The following is a 19,690-nucleotide window of genomic DNA, read 5'->3' on the forward strand; positions in this document are numbered from 1 at the left end:
ACACATGTACAGGTGCACTAAACATGAATCTAAAAGGTGAAGTGCTTTATTTCTCAATTCCAATCATATGGAGTGAAGCAATATAATCTTTCTGCTGAGAATGTAAGCAGTAGCTATACCTGCATGCAAATCCTGTTTATCACTATTGTCATCAAGTTTATGGGCACATAAATTTCTTTCCATAATACTTTTTCATCACAGATCAATAAGCAGCCAGTAGCAAATCACCCAAAAAGAAATGAATATATATAATTAACTTGCTATATTACATTCTGGAAATCATTCTAAAGAGTTTGCTATACAGCATGCAAACTCTCAATTCTAAGGAATTTAGGAAGCAGCACAGGAATTTAAGGCAGATCAGCTGTAGTAAATCTACTGAACCTTTCATCTTTATGGATTGAATCCAAACACATTATTTGTCTTACATTGTAAGATCTCTGGGTCTTGGACCATATCATTAAGCATGTTAGAGTCCAGCAGATAGGGCCAGCTATTTAGATTATTAAAAAAGAAATTGAATTACAATCTTATAGGATATAACCCAGTATAGAGAATTTACCTAAATTATAAGAAAAACAAAGCTCATTAGCAACTCTATCACCTTGGAATCATCACATTTAGACAATAAGGCACTTTAACCACTCCTGGTCAGCAATTCCCTGTCTGAGGGAAATAACACTTTTGGCTGGAAGTAGAGGCTTCTGTTCTGCCCTGCATGACCCCTTACCTTTCAACCATTCAGAAACAGCCAGAGGTGGTATTAAAATCTTACAGCTTATTTCACAGCCTTTGTGAAGGCTAGTCCTATAAGAAAAGGTGGGACAGAAAAGTGCTGAGGCCTAGGAAAGAATGAGACCGGCAACTAGGAAAAGGCCTAGGCTGAGTAGGTTCAAGCCAAGCCCTTATAAATCTGTTTCGGTCTTTACCTCAACTGCTCAAAGAATAACCTATGCTGGGCAAAGATGCACTGCTATAGGTGGAAGCTAGATGTGACCAACCTGTTCTAATGCAAGGCTTCAAAGGCCTTTGTTTTGTATGGACAACTTAAGGTGAAATTTAAAGATTAAAAAGGTTACATATTTCCAGAAACCTGTATTAAAATAGAAGTCTTCTAATGAAAACAGAAAGAAGCTGAAAATGAATTGAGTGACTAAAACACCAAATGAAATACTATGTCTTCTCTCCTGAGCCCAGTGCTAAGAGGTAAATATAAACTATATATCCTTAAATGCTTGAATTGATAACACAACTGATCACACACAGAAAAAGGCTGTTGTAAACTACATTCCTTCACCACCCATCTCTTCCAAACTCTTCCAGTGCTCCTCATTTTTTTCCCCATGTGTATCCCATTCTTGCTATTTTGGGACTCTGTCCTTCAGAAAAAAATAAGAATCGATCATGTGTTTTAGTAGTCATTCAACATTTGGTTTGCCTCAGTTTTCTCCATTCCAAAAACCAAGTGTTTGCAAACATCGGGTGACAAACTCCTGAAAACTTGTATAAATCCTTAAGGCTCTGATCTCAATGAATAAACTCCCCAATGAATAGATCTGTTCCACAAAAGAAAAAGACACTAGAAAACAGTTCGTTAGTGGACAGCCTAAGTTTCTGGTGACTTAAAAAAAAAAAAAAAAATAAAAAAAAAAAATCATAAGGCAGACTTGCTATAGACACTTTATAGGAAAACAGCATTTTTGCACACTGCATTACTAGTGCTCCTCCTCTTGGGTTAATCCCCGAACTATGCAAAAGGCTGTTTGTAGTCCTACTAACAAGAACAGTACAGAAGTTGGCTAGAGTGACCTCAGCTGTGCACCTCTGCTACTCAGAATTCTCTGGTTTCATTGAAAATCTGCCTTGCTAGTACATTTGGAAGCATTTTAAGCTTTGTAACAATACTATTTATACACATACAAATAAAAATACTCCCATACACATATACAAAATTGAACAGTATCAATATGTACTTTAAGTAAGCAATATTCTTTTGATGTTCTTCATCCTTAAATTACTCCTGTGTTCTCCAGCTTCTTAGCACTTTAACAAGGTGTGCTGCCTGGGAATAACAGCAATTGCAAAGCAAGAGATCAGATGCTTCCTCTCTGAGATTTTCTGAAAAGCCCAAAATGACTGAACTGAAGGACAACAGAGAGGAAACTAAAGACAAGGAAAGTGAGAAAGCCTGTTGAATCAATAATAGACTATTTCACTCAGAAGTACCCTGAAGAGACTGCTCTTGGGTCATGAGCCTGGGCAGGTTTTTGAACACCCTCCTCTTTGGAGGATTTAGCCTCTTGGCTTTCCTTGTTCTGTGTAAAAGTCATCTAGCTGCCAAGACTGTAAGACGGTATCTCAATCAATACCTGCTTTAAATATTTCTGGCAGCCACTCTCCTCTGGTTGACAACAATCTAATTTTTTGTGCTGATTTCAGCCAGAATTTTCTGGCTATTGAGTGTTTCATAAGGAAAAAATACTTGCGGAAAGTATTCTGATTAGGCTTTTTTTAAAAAATATATATATATTTTTAAGACATTTTTCACAGCATCAAGAAATTAGATAGTTGAGAACAACCTGCTTCTTTTTTTTCACTGGTATCAGTAATAGCTTGTCAAAGTCAAATTTAATTTATATATAAAATCTAGTAAACTGTTTTACAATAAATAAGAATAGCACCTGTTAATTAGAATTATTATTAGTCACCCAAAACAGATATCAGCCCTTGTACAGTTTGAATTTACGAAGGGAAATTCAGACCTGCAGAATGCAAGATTTAGGCTGGTCTTAATTGGCTAAGAATCCACCCTACTGTTTCACAGAGCAGAACACCACCTCTTCACTTACAAAAAGCAACACGAGTTCTCTAACAGCTTCACATGCTGTCCAGGAACACAAGTTTACTTCTCATCTGAAAGAGGTGGGTGACAACCAAAGTTCATGAACTTCTTCCCAGATGAGTAGAGCCAGTGGCCTTGAATTAATCCATTAATCCCCAGGAAGACATCCTACTTTTTCTTTTTTTTTTTTCTCCTTTTTTTTTTTTTTAATGTATTTACTTCATAAAATGCTTCATTTGTACTTATTTTTATTTTTACTCTTATCTCTAGGTAGCTAGAGAGCTTTAGACCATGATTTAGTAAAGCATTTAAATGGGTAAATGACTCCTAAGGCATGCATCCAGTGAGAAGGCTTAAATGTGCTTCAAGTTACATCTATACTTTCCAATAGCTGAATGTTTTTTCATTTGTTTTTCAGTGCTCTTTATAGTTTGAGTCTCTATTTTGCAATATTTCCATCAAGTAATTGTACAGCAGGCAAAGCAGACTAGCTTAATTAATCAGCATGTTCTATGATAATAGCTAATTTGGGATGTGTAGATGTTTACAGCTATACATATTCTCAATCTATTCTCTTTATTCTGTCAGAATTATTTCTGCATACAGTTTTCTTGGCAGAGCATTTCTGATGTACATGAAAATAATGTCAACAAATAATAACCACAGGAAAAAACATGGTTAAGTGGCTAAAATGGGGCCACTGTAAGCATTTGAAGTTTTAATATAGCCAGTAGCACTTCAAAAAAAAAAAAGTTAGTATTTGCTGCTTTGTGTGCTTCCATCCTGTCCTGTCTAAGGAAAGCAAGCTGCTCTGGGGAGTCTGGGACCAGCCATTTTTTCCAGCCCATAGTCAGCCACCTTTCCAAAAACACCCTTTCTGTAGAATTACACCATCAGTGTAAAACTTGTGTCACAAAAGTTTCTGAGTACAAGTCATGTTTGGATCCTTAGGAAAGCAGCAGGAGTCCTAAACAATGCCAGTGAACAGGAAGCCATGCAAGGTCATTACCACCAAAAATTGAATATGAGTTGCTTCACCCTCTTGGGGAGCTGTAAGAACAACCCAAATTCCCAGGCAAATGGGATAGTGGGATTTTTTTTTTTTATTATTTTTTATTTTATTTACAGGCATGACTTTATCACCCTTTTATCCTATCTAACTGTTGCTCCCAAACCATTTCTTATTGCTTGAATTTGTAAGTTTATACAACCTCAGGGATGCTGGCTAAAAACAAGTTGTTACACCAAATGTTTTGATGATGTGCTTGTGGCTCCACAATCATCAACTTATCTGACCTAGTGAAAAGAATTACAACTTCACTGTGCTGATCAAAAATAAATAAATAAATAAATAAGAATACAAGACTAGATTGACTAGATTCACTGCCCAGTCAATCCCTCCAGGTCTAGAATCACAATTAGCCTGCAGCCTCTCCACCACAGAGGAGAAGCCGACATTTCCACCAGGAACCAACAGCGGTGGTACAGAAGCAGGTGGCTCCTGCTTGACCAAGACAGATGCGATTCTGCAGCTGCCCCTGGGCAGAGGCACCTCCCTTGGCAGTGCTGCAGCAGAGCCTTGAAGAGGCTTGTGAAGCCACCCTCCCATCAGAGAGCTGCTCCTCCGCAATGCAGCTGCTCTCCAAGGGTGCAAACTGGTGCCAAACTGCCTACGGCCAGATTCATAGCTAAGATGCAGTTTACATTTGTTTGAATCACTTTGTTTTCCATTACACTCTTGTTACATTTTTCTCCAGACAGCAGCCCGCTGATTTTAGTAAAAGATGCCTTGTTAAATACTGTTTAACACTACGATTGCACCAATAGGAGCTATTTTGCCTATTTTAAAGTGGTGTTGAAAAGCTTTTTCAGAAAGTCTTTCTTCACTTAATAGTTTACAGGTGAAATAGTAAGCCCAGGTTCCTGAAATACCTATAGGGAAATAGTGAGCATGCCTTTATAAACATTTTTTTACAAATGAATTGTTATGCAGGTATAGTCATGTTTCCACTAGTGAAGTGTATAAGTGACAGAAGTTCAAGAGCCTTCAGAACAGCGCAGCACTTGAGGAACCAGTATGAGCAAGCCCGTTTCACAAACCCCCTGGAACTCCGTAGCGTGCTGTGCAGATCTGCACGTGTGGACGTGACAAGGATTCAGATGTAGAGACAACATGTTGCACAGCAAGGCACCGGTGCAGATACACCCTAATATCATCTGACAACACCTATTGTTATTCCCCATTTCACTGGTGTCCTTGTCTCCCGCACAAAAGCGCTTTGTGTGCCTACTAACCTTGAGTATAAGAGAAATATCCCCTGTTGCCACAGGTGTCTGCAGAATTCCACATCCCTCAAACCTGCTCCTCAGGACAGGGATAACTGCAGCTGCATGTACATTTTCTTCCTCCTCTCTCCATTTTCTCCCCACCCCATTCCCCTGAAGCAGTGAAAACGAGTCAGGACACACCATACAAGGATTTGTCAATGTCCTCTAAAATTGTCAACTAGAAACAATTTGATGCAGGGTTTTTATATATGAAACAATGGCCATTTTATTTTTAAGTGACTAAAATACTACAAAAAGGCTGTAAGTCAAACACAACCTACTCTATAAGTCATAGAAGATGTTTCTCCAACCTAGGTGTAACCACCTGGGAAAAAAAGTTGGGAATGGTATGGGAATGCTATGAAATGCAAAAGTAAATCCAAGAAGTTGCCATGGTGGTATCCCTCAAAAAGGTCTCCTGAATTACTGCGCAAAGAACAATACAGTGCCATAGTAACATTTTGGTGGGGACACCAAAATTATATGTAAAGGCAGTGGCAGAGAAAACGTATGTTTGCATTTGAAATCAATCACCGTAACAAGCAAGGCAAGCCCTGGGATTAGATCCTCTCATTTCCAAGGCTGATTATGAATGAAATCATGGGTTTGTTTCTTGCCTGTCAGAAACACTTCTGCTTCTGTTTTGATTGGTATTTAGGTTTCCTTCACTTCTTGTTTTCTCTTTTTGAAAAGACACCACATGGATTTACTGATTATTCTGTGCTAGGTCAATGAAAGCCTGAAGCTGTGCTGCACTCCAGGAATTGCACTGCCTTCTGCAAGTGCCCTGGGTTATGTCAACATTAAACCCACAATAGCATGTGAATCTCTTATCTTTGTGTAACACCCAATCCACACTACCCTTTTTAGTTTTTCTTCATATTTTGCTGCCTGTAAACTAAGACGTAGCTTCTTGCTAACCTGCTTCTAAAAAATAATAATAATGATAATAATAATTAATTTATTAAAAAAAAAAAAAAAAAAAAAAAAAAAAAAAACAGGAACAGGACTTTTACAAGTAATCCCCAGCAGTGATAACCTATGCAAACTTTTAAATAGTGACCTACTCGCATAGGAAGATTAGCCCAAGACCCAGATAAGACCCAGAAATGCATCAACTTGCAGGCAAGAGCATAAAACTGTATGGAATTTCCTGGAAAAGGTCATTTTTCAATCACTTACAGCAAAACTAAGGTATTCAAACTGCAGAAGTTACTTTAGAAAAAAGGTCATTGTTAACCTCTGCCATATTCATTGGTGTAAAAGAGAGTTAATAACACTGACCAGCATTTGCAAAGTACCTGAGGTTCTGAGAAAAAAGGCTTTCCAAGTGCTAAGCAGAGCCAGGCATGCTGCTAAGTAACCAAGTCACCCCCTTTTTCCACACTTACAGGCACACTGCACTGGCTACGTTCAGGCCAAGTCTTCAACAATGTAACGGAAACAAAGAGGTAATGCATACCTTATAAGCAGTATGTGATGGTTTACATCTGAATTGTCTGTCAGCGTAATAAAAGCCTACAGAATGAAATTAAAAGTTTTGAAAGATTGTAACTAAAGTCTTGAAAGTACAGGTTGAAAGTGTGTTATGGTTTCTAATGAGTTAAAACTCCATTTTAGCAAAACCACAGATTATTTATAACAAGGAGTTAAGTGTATCATTAATAGCCACAATTGCACACATGGGTTGGGCTCTTTCAGCCAGACTGACTGTTTTAACACTGAGTGTTTTACAATCTGTATGTATGGAACAAACCCTCTGTCTACATAAGTGGGTCTTCATTCTGGAAAATGTTGAAGAAATAATTGATTATAGAGCTCATCCTTATTCTCACATCGATGACTTGTGCTTGACAACTGCTAAGCTATTAGCTTGTCTGCATTCCCCCCAGTGCAGGCATTTGTTCTTAGGAACTCTTTGTGATATCCCAGAATTTTTGTGGTTACAAATGAAGTAACAAATTAAGTTAAATATAATAAATCGGGCAGACCACACACTGCAGAGAAACCTTGTACCCGGCAGTGACCTCACAACATGCTGAAGCTGAAAGGGGGTTCTGAGCAGTTTTTAAATCAACTTCACCAGAAATTAAACTAGGGACTGGATTTTTTTTATTATTTTTTTATTTTTTTTAATGCTCTCAGGTGCAATCTACTTCTAACTGGTTATTTCTTAAACTTTGCTGAAGTTCAACAAAATGGAAAGGTGTGGAACAGCCACTGTCTTAGCAAAGTCTGCTCTGCTGATGAGAAGAAAGGTTCCTCTGAACATCAACTGAACTATTTGTTGTGACATAGATGCTTCAAACAAAACATGAATGCTACAGAGAGCTCCAAAGATTTGTAATAGTGTGTTAATGGATTAATAATAGTTTTCTTGCTCCCCAAATGTATTTATGCTTCTAACGTACACAGCATAATAACAGTGTGATAACCAATTGTTAATGAATTCAGCAAGGAACGCAAATCTGCACAGCAAGAGCTCACTCCCAGCACTTTCAGATCTAACAGATGCAAGACCAGACTTTGACAGGAGCCTAAGGGTCTGTTTTCAAGGGCTTGGCACCCTCAGCTGTGGGCAGTTTTTCAGCATGCCAAGGTTGCATTTAGACATTTCTGCGAGGGCTAGATCAGCACAAGCATCTCCCACCCAGCTGCCCTGACAGTGCTGCACATGCCACTGAGCTCTCTCCGGAATATGATCACTTGGTTTTACAGCCTAAACTGGAGATGAGAATTTTTTTGAAGCAAGTCTGGCTCACATTGTGGATATTGACTTTTCCTTTTAAAAATCTGGTCCATGGAGCATTCTTTGGATTACAGACAAGAATCTTCTTTCTCATCTAAATCCAGCCAGACCAAGAAGATGACCTGCTGTGCATAGTTACATGGAAGCTGAAAGCTTATTGCTCTGAATTGTATACTGGCCGAGCAGCCTAACTATAAATGAACATGAGTAGCAGGTTTTCCTCTTCAGTTTATTAGTAAAATTCTCATGTCTCCCCTCCTTCTAGAAGAGGTTATATGGTGCTACAGTGACTCCTGACAAGCCTTTACAAATGAGCTCTCTGATATTATATTACTGCATTACCACCATAACTGAAGACTAACTGATATCAGGTCCTAACACACTAGTTGTTGCAGAAACGATGTTGAGAGAAGTTCACACAAAAACATTTATTAGCAGGATCTATAGCTAATAGCATACATTGACTCTAATGGTCAAAAGATCTTAGGAAAAAAAAAAAAAAAAAAAGATTGAAAGAAAAGAGAAACTAACAAACATCTCTACCATGGCCAGATGGGAAGAGAAGACAAGCATCCTACCCTGGGCATCGTCATGAGTGTAGCAGGTTGCCCACTCCTCCCTCCCCAGTAACCACCCTGTTTTTATCAGGACCTTCTCAAACTCCCGACACGTTGTTCCTGCTTACAATGCTGCTTGCACTGACTGGAGCACATGTTAACCAGGACAGGTGCTGCACAGGCTAATTTTTTTAAATTTTTTACTTTTAGTCTTCACACGTCATCTAGGCCCCGTGCTGTAAATCAAATCCTACAGCCAACTGCCAGCAGCAGGGGAGTGGGAGGTGAAGGTCAGAGAGACGAGCCTTTTGCTGTCTGTGGTCATTCACTTCCCATTAAACCAGACAGCCACCAGCAATGGAGTTTGCAGGCACACAGCCAGCAAAAAGGCAGCACAAGAACAAAGGGAAAACTCTGCCACAGCAGCTCAGGGAAACGTACAAAGAAGGCTGCAGGTGCAAAGCAGGCTGCAGCAGTGCACCAGGGGCCTTACCAGGACAAAGGCTAAGGCACCTAATGCACAGTGCAGCATCACTGATGTCTGATCACTGAGACAGACTGTTCTTTTAGAACAGAAGACTCATTAGAAAAGAAGGCCCTTAAAGAGTATGAATGGAAACAGAAACACAAGTACAATGTCCTGCCCAAATTTCACTATCATTCAAGTTCAGAGCTGGAAAGGGAATCAAAGCAACACTCTATCAGCTGAGCATCCCAGCTGAGACAGAGTATGCCTTCCAGGTCTTTTCAGATCTGTTTCACTTATATAGCAGTGACTCTATACAAATACTTTCCACACTCACAATGTACTCTGCCTGCACTCCAAAATGAGCAGAAGCCTGGGGGCTGCAGTCAGTGCAGCACCAGGTCTGAGCTAAAAAGATATATGTGGCATCAGGCAGCCCAAACGCCTAGCTTCCATTTGGCTCACAGCACGAAGAGACCTCCTGCACCTCCACTTGCACAGAAGCAGACTGAACTGACCTCAGTCTGAGAAAGACTGTGTCAACAGATCTACCATATCCCGAGGAGCAAGTGCAAACATTTGTTCTGATGCTAGAGAAATTGCATACAGCAAGGGAGAAAGAATTGCCTATAACATTTATTTTGTGCTTTTCGTACGTTCCATGAAAAGTTTCACAGCCTTCCGAGAGACTGAGAGGTAGAGGTATATCTGTCTCAAGGTGGTATAATTCATACACTTCTGTCCCTCAACACCACACCATGCACAGACACTCAGAAGTTTCCAGATAGTAGGAGTCATTACATATAACATTTAACAGCATGATATTTTCAGCTACATGAAGTTATGTTTTCTTCTTGGAAACAATACTGGAAGGCAGCAAAATTCCCAATTAGCCAATAAAACAATGAATACCTTACAAAGAAGGTAGTTACGGATGCTAGATGTAAGAATCTTTCAAGAGCTGATATTTTTGTCAGGTAATTTCCTAATACGTTCTGTAAAATGGTATCTACCAAAGCCCTCACATATAGCAAATGGACTGTGAATAAGAAGCTATTAACAGTTACCAGACTCCACGAGGAAACATGTACTATAAGCACTAGTGTAGTATGGGTGTTCTGCTCTCTAAGCTCATAAAGATTATCTATACCAAATCAAACACCTTTGTTAGATCTTCACAAAATCCTCAACAAAAGTCATTCATGGAAACCCCACAGGGCAAATCAACTCCACACAGCAGGAAACAACTGAGCAATTACATCATCACTAACACTGGAAGCTGCAAGCTGTATAAGGGGAACACACTGCATTTTAGACATGAAGAACTATTTTTATGTGACGGCCTGCCCAGTGTGGATAGCCTGCTATACTTCAAACTGCATAGAGAACCATATATTTAATTCTGTAATGACATTTAAAATGTCATTCAGAACAAAGATTGGGTGAAATTGACCCTATTTTCATCCCCCCTTTGCACCAGTCATTATGGGAAAGGCAGCAATAAATTGCTATTGTTGTATTATAAGAAATATATATGTAACTATACATACTAATGCTTTCTGCATCAAAAACTGTCACATTTTGAATAGCTGTACATAATACTGGGATCTGTATCAAGTTATAAACTCTCTGATTCTCAGAGAATGCTTCGTTCAATTATTTGCCGTAAGTACACAGAAGCCTCAGATAAGCCCATTGGGTAAATTAACATAGAAAAAGGACACTGACCCCCTTGAGCATACATGTAGTACACATATTTGGAGAAGACAGGGCAAGTAAGGTACTGCTTGAAAAAACAAACAAACAAACAAACAAACAACAAGCATTTCTTTCCCATTTTCATGGAAACAATCTTGTTTGATTTGCAAGAAAGCCAGCTTGTCAAAATAAAAAAGAAGGGGTCTATACTCCCCAGCTTACATAAACAGCCCCAATTCAAGGGGGTTCACAGGTGCTCGGCTGTGTTTGTACTGCACTTGGCTACAACTGAGCTCAAGTCAATATCTACTGCTCCTCAGCAATATTGCAGTAAAAAAAAATAATTTTCTCTGCCATGTTACAGGATGTCATGATGTACTTTCCTCACTCCTCCACTCATCTCTCCTGAGAGTGGTAAAACTCAGATTAAACAGTATTCACTCCCACTCCCCTGTTATGGATGTTTTAAGCTTTAACTTTTCGACAGGCTGCTCCTGTTCCTCCTTCCCTGCTGCTCTCTGTGTAGGTGTGAAAGGCTCTTTGTGGACACACACTCCTCTCGCTTATGAGTCTGCTTCCTCACAGGCGGCTGGGCCCACCGCATGCCAGCCTCCTGGAGGGGTTTCTGAATTCAGCCTGCTAAATGGGACAGACAAAGCTAATCCTTCTGTCCACTGAGACACAGACATGGGTTCAGAGCTTGAGCCTGTGACTAGATTAAATTCTACAGGCAAGGACACTTGGATCAACCCAGAGGCAGGCACTTACAGTGGAGAGGCAGCTGCTTCGTACCTTCAGGACAGAGGGCTCAGGCCAGCAGCAGTTCTCTTCCTGGGCATGTCCTCAGAGCCCTTTCCTGGATTTCTGGGCTAGTGGTTCCCTTCCACGCTCTTTGCCGCATGGCCACCCCCCATCACACCCCTCTAGAAAATGGGGTCAAGACAGAGGCGGTTCCACAAAGTGTTCTCCAGCAGATGCTGCATGGCCCAGAAACTGGCCCCGTGCCTGAGTGAAGCCACCTGGGCTGAAAGCACTTCTGAGCTGGGCAGCCCGCGTGGTTCAGCAGTTTCTGTGGTGATGAGGCCTATGTGTTCCCAGGGCTGAGGTGAGGGGGAACCTCATTCTTCCTCAGCAAAGCTCCTGGCTGAGTGCACAGCCGCACATGCCACCTCAGTATCTCAGGGGCAACTCCACAGCCACCTCTCCCCTCTCAGCTAGCCCCAGCACTTTTCCTATATCAGCTAGGTTCATTAAAGTCGCTAAAACACTGAGGGCAAGGAAGTGACATCTTTTCAGCTTAAGACAACCAAATCTTCCTTCCCACACTGAGACAGGAGGGAGAGGAGAGGCAGGCCAGCCCCTGAAAGGCAGGCGAAGCAGGCACAACATGGCAGCACCATACATCTCAAGGGCCCTCCCTCAAGGGTATACACCAGAAGCATGCCTCCACAACATCATCAAAACAACAGATCCTAGGCTCCTGAAGGGTTTGAAGAATAAAAATAATAAAAAAGGCACAGACTCCTGCATGATTTTGGAAAAATATCCTTGATCTTTTTCTTAAGTCCTCTTCATTAAAACATATATATCACATGTGGAGGAAGGCTGTGAGGAAAATCAAGGCCTGTAATTGAAGAACACTACAAGCACTGCTGGGGAGGTAACAACTAATAAGTAAAGATTAATAATGCACTTCTGGGGGAGAATAGCTTGACTGTCTGAAGACAGGAGTCAGCTCACCAGACAGAGACTCCAGAAGGATTGGTCCAGCTCTGGCCCCATCTGAGGGGGCTCAGTCATGAGTGCCCCAAAACTAAATATATGGGTTGATATTTCCTGACTTAGGTTTCTCAGTCTTTTCAAAAAGTCTGTCGTGATCTATTTGTGAAGTAACAAGGCTGGTATACCAAGAGGCCTGTTACACTAACGGTGATGAAAGCCCAGGTTTCCACTGCTGATAAATCAGCTGTGATCAGCAGAGATTTTTTTTCATCTTACTGTAATTTTTTCAAATTACTTTAACACAATGACTAACGTGAAAATTTTCTTAAATTACCATAACTGTTACTATAAAAACACTGAAAGATATCACTCCTTTACTATCACTTTCCCTAAATAAAATTGGAAGCTGCAAGCAATAGTGTTATAGAAAAAAAAAAAATAGAAAAAAAACTGTAAATTGACAAAAATATGGATATTTGCAAAGAAATTTCTAAATCCCACCTTCATTTCTGTACTGCTAAATACTTATTTCTTCTGGTAAAGTAAGTGTTTAACAAACATAGTCAATGCATTGGGCCTGCAAGAACCATATCTGCAGTACAGAGAAACGCATTTTGATCCCCTTTCCCCCAATACAAAGCTGCAACAATGACTGAATTCTTTGGAGTTATTCTACATTTACCCTAATGCAACTAAGTCTAGACCCTGGCCCTTGAATTGTTCATTGTGGTATCAAGAATCAAATGTGGCCCTTATTACTCTTGAGAATAGTCATATGTTAGTAAAGTGGGTACTTGAAATCATGCAAAGTGCCTCTTCAGTAATGCTATTTGTGAAGCTACATTGTGTTTTTTCCATAATGGATAGCTTCAACCCTGGTTCAGCACTGGGGAAGAGTTCTTAGAGAATGCAACAAAGGCAATCCATGTAGCTGCGCTACGGGAAAATAGAATCATTTTGAAGAGAAACAGCCAGATGGACAAGAAGAGCCAACAACAATTACACAGTGACCAGCAATTTTATGAGATACCCAAAACAAAAATCTCTACAAAAAAAAAGAAGGAACTTATGTTGACAATGCTTTTAAGAAACTTTTCAGAAGATACCCTTTGTTCTAGGATCACAATGTTTTTCAGGGACATTACATCTTCTAGGCTTCTCATCCCCTTCATTTTTAATTAGCTTTTTTCTTAGCTGTGCTTGGTTCCATTTCCTCCATAATAGCTCTGTCTTTATTGCTGTCCTCATACTAAAAATGTTAGCAAGCAATCAGTGCTCTTGGAACAGGGACTTGGATTACACAGAAATAGAGAAATAGGTTTGTAGGCAAGGTTTCCCCTGCCTTCGGGCAATAAACTGATCTGAGTGGGGGATGTAGTCAAAAGTAATCAAACATCACACGAGGGTGTACCTAGATACAGATCTACAGATCAAAGCAGAGCTTGTCCAGACAAATGATGACAAAATTACTTGAACATTTACTTCTTTAAGAGTAAACATAACTCTAAAAGTGGGACCAAGTCAACACAACCACAAGGTTAGATTTCATTCTTAGTTGCAATCCCATTCATTTTTTAATGTGATTCCTGGCTTCTATCACTGTATCTTAGTCCAGAACCTAATCTCTAACTTCCTCTTATAGAAAATAATCATTTTTTGCACTCTTCTCCTTTTCCTTATTCTCCAAAAAAAGTTAAACTTCTCAAAAGATTAATCCTGGGAATTTTGGTTTCATTTCTTCAAGTTCCCTGAAATATTCAGTAATTCCGTGGTTTTATACCCTCAGTTACAATTGTCTACTCTTTCCCAAATGGATTCTCAGCCAGTACCTAGCATTCTGCAGTAAGAAGAGTAAGGCAATATGGCAGACGTAGACTTTAATCAACATCCAGCAGCCATTTTTGCTGTTCTAATTGCACTTGAGCACAGACTTGATGTAAGCTAGGTTTTGTACTCTCCATCTCCCCATTTTCAGATTACTCAGTTGTGATGTCGCTTCTGGTAAGAAGCATACCAGAGGGAATGAAGAACCAGGATTGATTTTTTTTATTTATTTTTTTTTAAACACCACTGACAAAGTAGATGATGCACCATTCCCAGAGGCTGCTTGGTTTCTGGAACACCTGCAGGCATTTCTTTCCCCAGGAGCTGCTGCTGGGATGCTGTTCTTCCATCATGTTCCCTACCAATAGCAGGAAAAAAAAAATGTATCCAGAAAGCCCTGTGCAAAGACTTGTTTCATGGCGTCCACACTCTACGGGTTTTTCTGTTTTATGCTGCTTAATTAATATACAGTTATTTTGTAAAAATTTAACAGTAGTAACTTTGCCAAAATTGTCTTGCAACTACGCAACTTAAATTACAATGACAGATGACCAATTCTGTTGCTGCAAAATTAACAACATGGGCATCAAAGGGCTGTCTTCCTGAGCCTGTTTATTCTCATCTACTGATCTTCTAGAATTCTTATCAAAAGCATGATAAATTATTAAGATGTATGACAACAAAGACTTCTCCTTGAATGATACTACAAAGACATTGTTTTAATGCTAAAATTCTGCTCATTACCAAAGAAACTGAAGGAGATAGGAAGATGAAGGAGGGTCCTGTGTAAGATATATCTGAGGAAGATGTGTGCTTAGGGTCCTTTAAGTAAAGAGAAGCCAGTCAAGGGAGAAAGTTAATTCTAAAGCTTTTCAACCCCAACACCATCCCCATCTTCCATTCAGACAGTGACTGTGGAATGTGCTGAAGGAAAAGGTTAATGGTCTAATATCCTGTTGGCAAAACAGAGTCACTGTCATTTGTTTTATCATAATAGCCCTTGGCAGGCTATCCTTCACAGTAATACAACAAACACTGTAAATGCCTTTTTAGCTAAGCAGTTTGGAGATCTGTACAAAAATAAACCACAAGTAGTTTCAACCCAAGAGTTAAAGCAACAGTAATTATTACTTAATTTGTACTCATTTGCAGTTCCTGTTGTGGCACAACAGAGGAAATAGCTAGTGGAGATTCATTGCTTAGGCACAAGTGACAAAAGCTATCAGCTGCTTAGTTGTCAACTAAAGTAATCAACAAATTTTCACTAAAGGGGTATATTTTCTTAGTAGAATAGATCTGATAATCCCTTGAGATGAAAAGACAGTGATTGACAATGAATACTAATTGACTAATGAAAAGATCTGCTGACTGCAAGTAAACACGTTTGAGATCACTAGCACTGGTTAATGCTGTACTTGAATCAACAAGGTTTCAGCCCACAATGTATTCTTAACTGTCACTTTATACTGAAACTTCAGTCTTCTACAATACAGCGCATATATGATCATTTTTTCAACAACATGTTCAAATCACATTGAGGAGATATACCTTGTTGCTGTGTGTAGGAAAGAGAGGGTTTTCATGGGTATGTATCAAGGACAGGAGACATCAAATTGCTCAGTTACAAGAGCTAGTATCTTGGAGTAGAAGTGATTCCACCCCACACACAGACTGCACTCAGATCTTGGACAAGTCACAGCTGCAGTCTCTGTTCCTGTCTCTAGCATTTATTTGATAAGCCTTCAAGATCCCTGTTCAGATCAAGAGGTTAGTAACATTTAGCTCTACCTTTCCTGCTGCTTTAGTTGGGGTAGGACACAGCTATCAATGCATGTTGCATCCATAAGTAGGAAAGGAAGTCAAATCTATAGAGTTAGACAGTTCACCTGAAAGGTACTAACTGAATGCACAAACCTAGACCAAATTCCTCCACACCACACATCCTCCAAATGCTACACTAATGGAGAAGAGCTATGCTGAATGCAGAAGCAAAGACTTTGCCCTTCAGAGTATGACCAAATCCACTCAGACACAAAATAGCAAGGAAAATAATGTGTTTGTTGGGAGAAAAAAAAATCAGAGGACTGTAACAACTCAAACCTGACCTAGTCCTGGCCCAAAATTACATGATCATCCCTCTAGCTGATTTCCAGTTTAAGATCGAGCTCACCTCCCCTTTTGACAGAAAGGTGCCACCATACCCACTAACAAGAGTGCAGAGCCATAGCCAAGCCTGGCTGCTTTCTAGTAGAGGCCAAAAGGAAATGCTTGCCTCCTCTTTCAGCCCCTCTCTTTCTTGCTTTCATCTGCAACCACATGGATGAATCCCTCACTTGCTGGAAGGATGATCCAGGTCCTTACCTCAGGAAGATCAGAAGCCTCTCTCTAAATCAATCTAAACATTCAGTTTATTCATTTTTCTTTTCTTGACTTTTAATTAAACATGCATGATGTTTCCAGTCCTCATTTATTTGTGATTCTCCATTATCTTCCCCTTCATATACTCTTGAAGAATACCCAACAGAAATATTTTACTGCTGATCAAAGTGATGAAATACAGCACATTCCCTTCGTCAGTCATCTTATCAATGTATGACGAAAGCTTGTTCTACTATCAATGCCCTAATGCTGATTTTATACTATTTATGCCCCTCTGACCTTCATGTATTGCCATTTCACCCTTTCAAAAGGTGTTACAGAGAACTGTAAGCTATTCCACGGCCAGACAAAGAAAACTGTACTACTTCACTTGCTAAAAAATAAATTTTTCTAAAATGACTGAATTTAACTGATTAAGTGCCTGTTTTCTGCTGTAGTTAAATAGCCAGCCTGAATGACATTCTGAATATCAGAGGTTAAAAAAAAAAAAAAAAAAAAAAAAATCAACCCACACTTCTAAATTTCATTCCTGAAAATGTTTCCTGACCCTACCTCTAAAAGAAAGAGCTGTAGGAACAGGCCCCACAAGCATGATCTTGCAAGGTGATGAGTCATTAATTCTGACTGAAATTAATGAGATTTCAAGTTCTCAGCAAGTTTCCAGTTACAGCCCCAAGCTCAGAACCAAACACTTTGGTGAGATGTTTTCAGTGAACATCCACTGTGCAGAGCAGCCATAGAGAACAGGAAGATTGAGGAGTTTACAGAAAAGGCCTGGAAAACTGGAGAAAAATAATTTGAACATAAATCTTTAAACACCTAAAAAAACAAACTCGCAGCCAATGCATATGTTGAATAAATGAGCCATTTTTCTTACTCAAATAATCACAGCAGCATGCATTTGGGTGCCTGTTTGAAGAGATTAGAGCAGTGATAATATTAGAATCAGTAAACAACTAGTGTATGTATATTAGTATTCTGCATCTTATTTCTTAACCCTTTGGAATAGCAATTAGTCTTCGGTTTAATTGACCAAATAAAGCTGGTAGAAAATTTAAAATGTCTTTTGCAAATGACAAAACTGAGGCACTTTATTGATCATAAAGGTTTTTAATGCAAACTGAGGACTGCTGAGGTAGCAGAACTGTCTACAATAGGTTACAGTGTACAGCGATAAACTTCCCATCTCCTATCAAGCCTTCAATGTGCTGTTCACTATGCAGTCTTTATCTTCACATGCTGACACATGTAATCTAACATTCTCACTTTGCCACAGTAGGAGCAATTGCTTGACAATTTGATTATGGTTTCCTGTCAGCTCATACACAGAATATTCTTTGAGCTTTCAGGAATTGCAAAATATTTTGATTTTACAATGATAATAATCTTCTGGGGAAAACATCATTTAAAATATTGATTTCTGATTGCAAACCTACTACAGATCTGCATACAGAAACTGCTCTGAACATCTAGAAACTGATATGCTACATTCTAGGAGAGAGGCAGAAATGACAGTAATGTGCAAATAACAGAGGGGGAGGGATGGTGAATGAAAGCAGTTACTACCTGACAGCTGCTCTGTGCCCTGTGTGAAGTCAGTTGATAGTCTCAGACTGGACCACAGGAGACTGGCACCCTCCTCACAAAATTCCAGCTCAACCATATAAGCACAGAGGCCAGCTCTGGAACAGATGACTACACCTTCATCTCTAGAAGTGAATTCAGCAAATCCTGGACAAATTTCACGGGCACAGGGAATGGAAGACTTGCCTGGGTGCTGCCTTTTTGTTTCCAGAAATGAGACAAATTGAGCACTCCACAACAATTTCTGTCAGTCTAGCACATTTGGTTTGTTTTTCAGGACAACGCGTTATATAGCTCTTTATACAGGTTACAGTCAGAGAGCTATTGCCTAACCCAGAGGTAGAGGTCGAAACTGAACTGACACCACCCCTGCATTCCTTCTGTTTTGGCTTTGTATTAAATGGCTCCCTTCAATTTGTTCCATTTTACATTAATTTTCAACCCCCAACACCCTCCCAGTGAGCCAAGGCTGTATCTCCTAACATGCAGGTAAGTCTGTTAAACTGTTTGGTTCTGGCTGTGTCCTAGGAGCTTAGAGTGCTCACACTCATCTCTTTTGGTATGAGCCAGAGCAGCCAGGTAGACAAGCAAAACGGCAAGAGAAGCTGCAACACACTTTGTGAACCAAGTCTGTGCAGTTATGTTTGCTGCCTTCAAGCAAAATTTCAAAAAAAAAAAAAATCTAATAAAAAAGTTGCAATGAATGTCAAGTGATATAGGAATATTCATTCTGAGTAACAGATTGTGTGACCAGTTTAGAGACCACTGTCTTTCACCATATAGTCTCAACTCCTACCTCCCATTGGAGCAAATTGAATACAAACATCTAAATACTTGTACTTACGTGGCTACTGAGCATTTGTGAAAACATGATCCCAAATGCCAAATTGCCGTGTCACAAAGTCAAAGTAGACCTTTTACTCGTTTAAAAAAAGTTTTTTGTTGTTGCTGTTTTTGTTTAAATTGCTATTTCCACCAAAGCACCAAAATACATTCTCTTCGTTCTTGTTGTCATTGTCCCTGAGGTGTAACAGTTACATGAAAGAACAAGGGAATTACTACAAAGGGAATGATGCAGGACAGGACAGTGTTGGATGTCCAGAATCACACTGAAAAGTGAAGACATTAAAATGGAGGAGCTATCACTGAAAATAATCGTATTACTGAAACTGCATGACTAACAATAATTTATATGCACCCAGGAACATATGTGCTCCCCCAGAACACAATCAATCACTTCACCTGGAATTCAGCCACTCAGCACTATAATATTCATACATACAAGCTGTTAGCTACCATTAATCAAAAAGCTTTTAACTAATTACTTAAACTTTTAAACAACAGTTTTGTGAATTTACCACTAAATCAACGTATTACCATTTTATCTCACTTTATCAGTAGGTATTCAGCTAATATCCTGTGTTCTGCAAAATGGTAGATATAATCTGAATGTGTCATGAGAGACAAATATGTCACATTAGACAGGCAGTACTACAAAGACCTCTACAAGTCGGAAGAGCTGTGACGTGCTGCAAAAAGGA

General features: G+C 39.5%; 1 protein-coding gene across 24 annotated transcripts in view; it reads right to left on the reverse strand.

The window, feature by feature from the left end:
* Positions 1 to 19,690, reverse strand: part of LOC311441013 (uncharacterized protein) — a 291,658-nt gene that overhangs the window by 255,296 nt on the left and 16,672 nt on the right. Inside the window, exon 2 of one of the 24 annotated variants that reach the window (XR_014695738.1) lies at positions 6,633 to 6,688. The exons of the other annotated variants lie outside the window; for them this stretch is intronic. The gene's annotated coding sequence lies outside the window, so the exon portion shown is untranslated. The remainder of the gene's footprint in view (positions 1 to 6,632; positions 6,689 to 19,690) is intronic. 24 annotated transcript variants of the gene reach the window in all.

This window comes from Aythya ferina, assembly GCF_964211825.1.
Source record: "Aythya ferina genome assembly, chromosome: 8".
In the NCBI taxonomy this organism is placed as follows: Eukaryota; Metazoa; Chordata; class Aves; order Anseriformes; family Anatidae; genus Aythya; species Aythya ferina.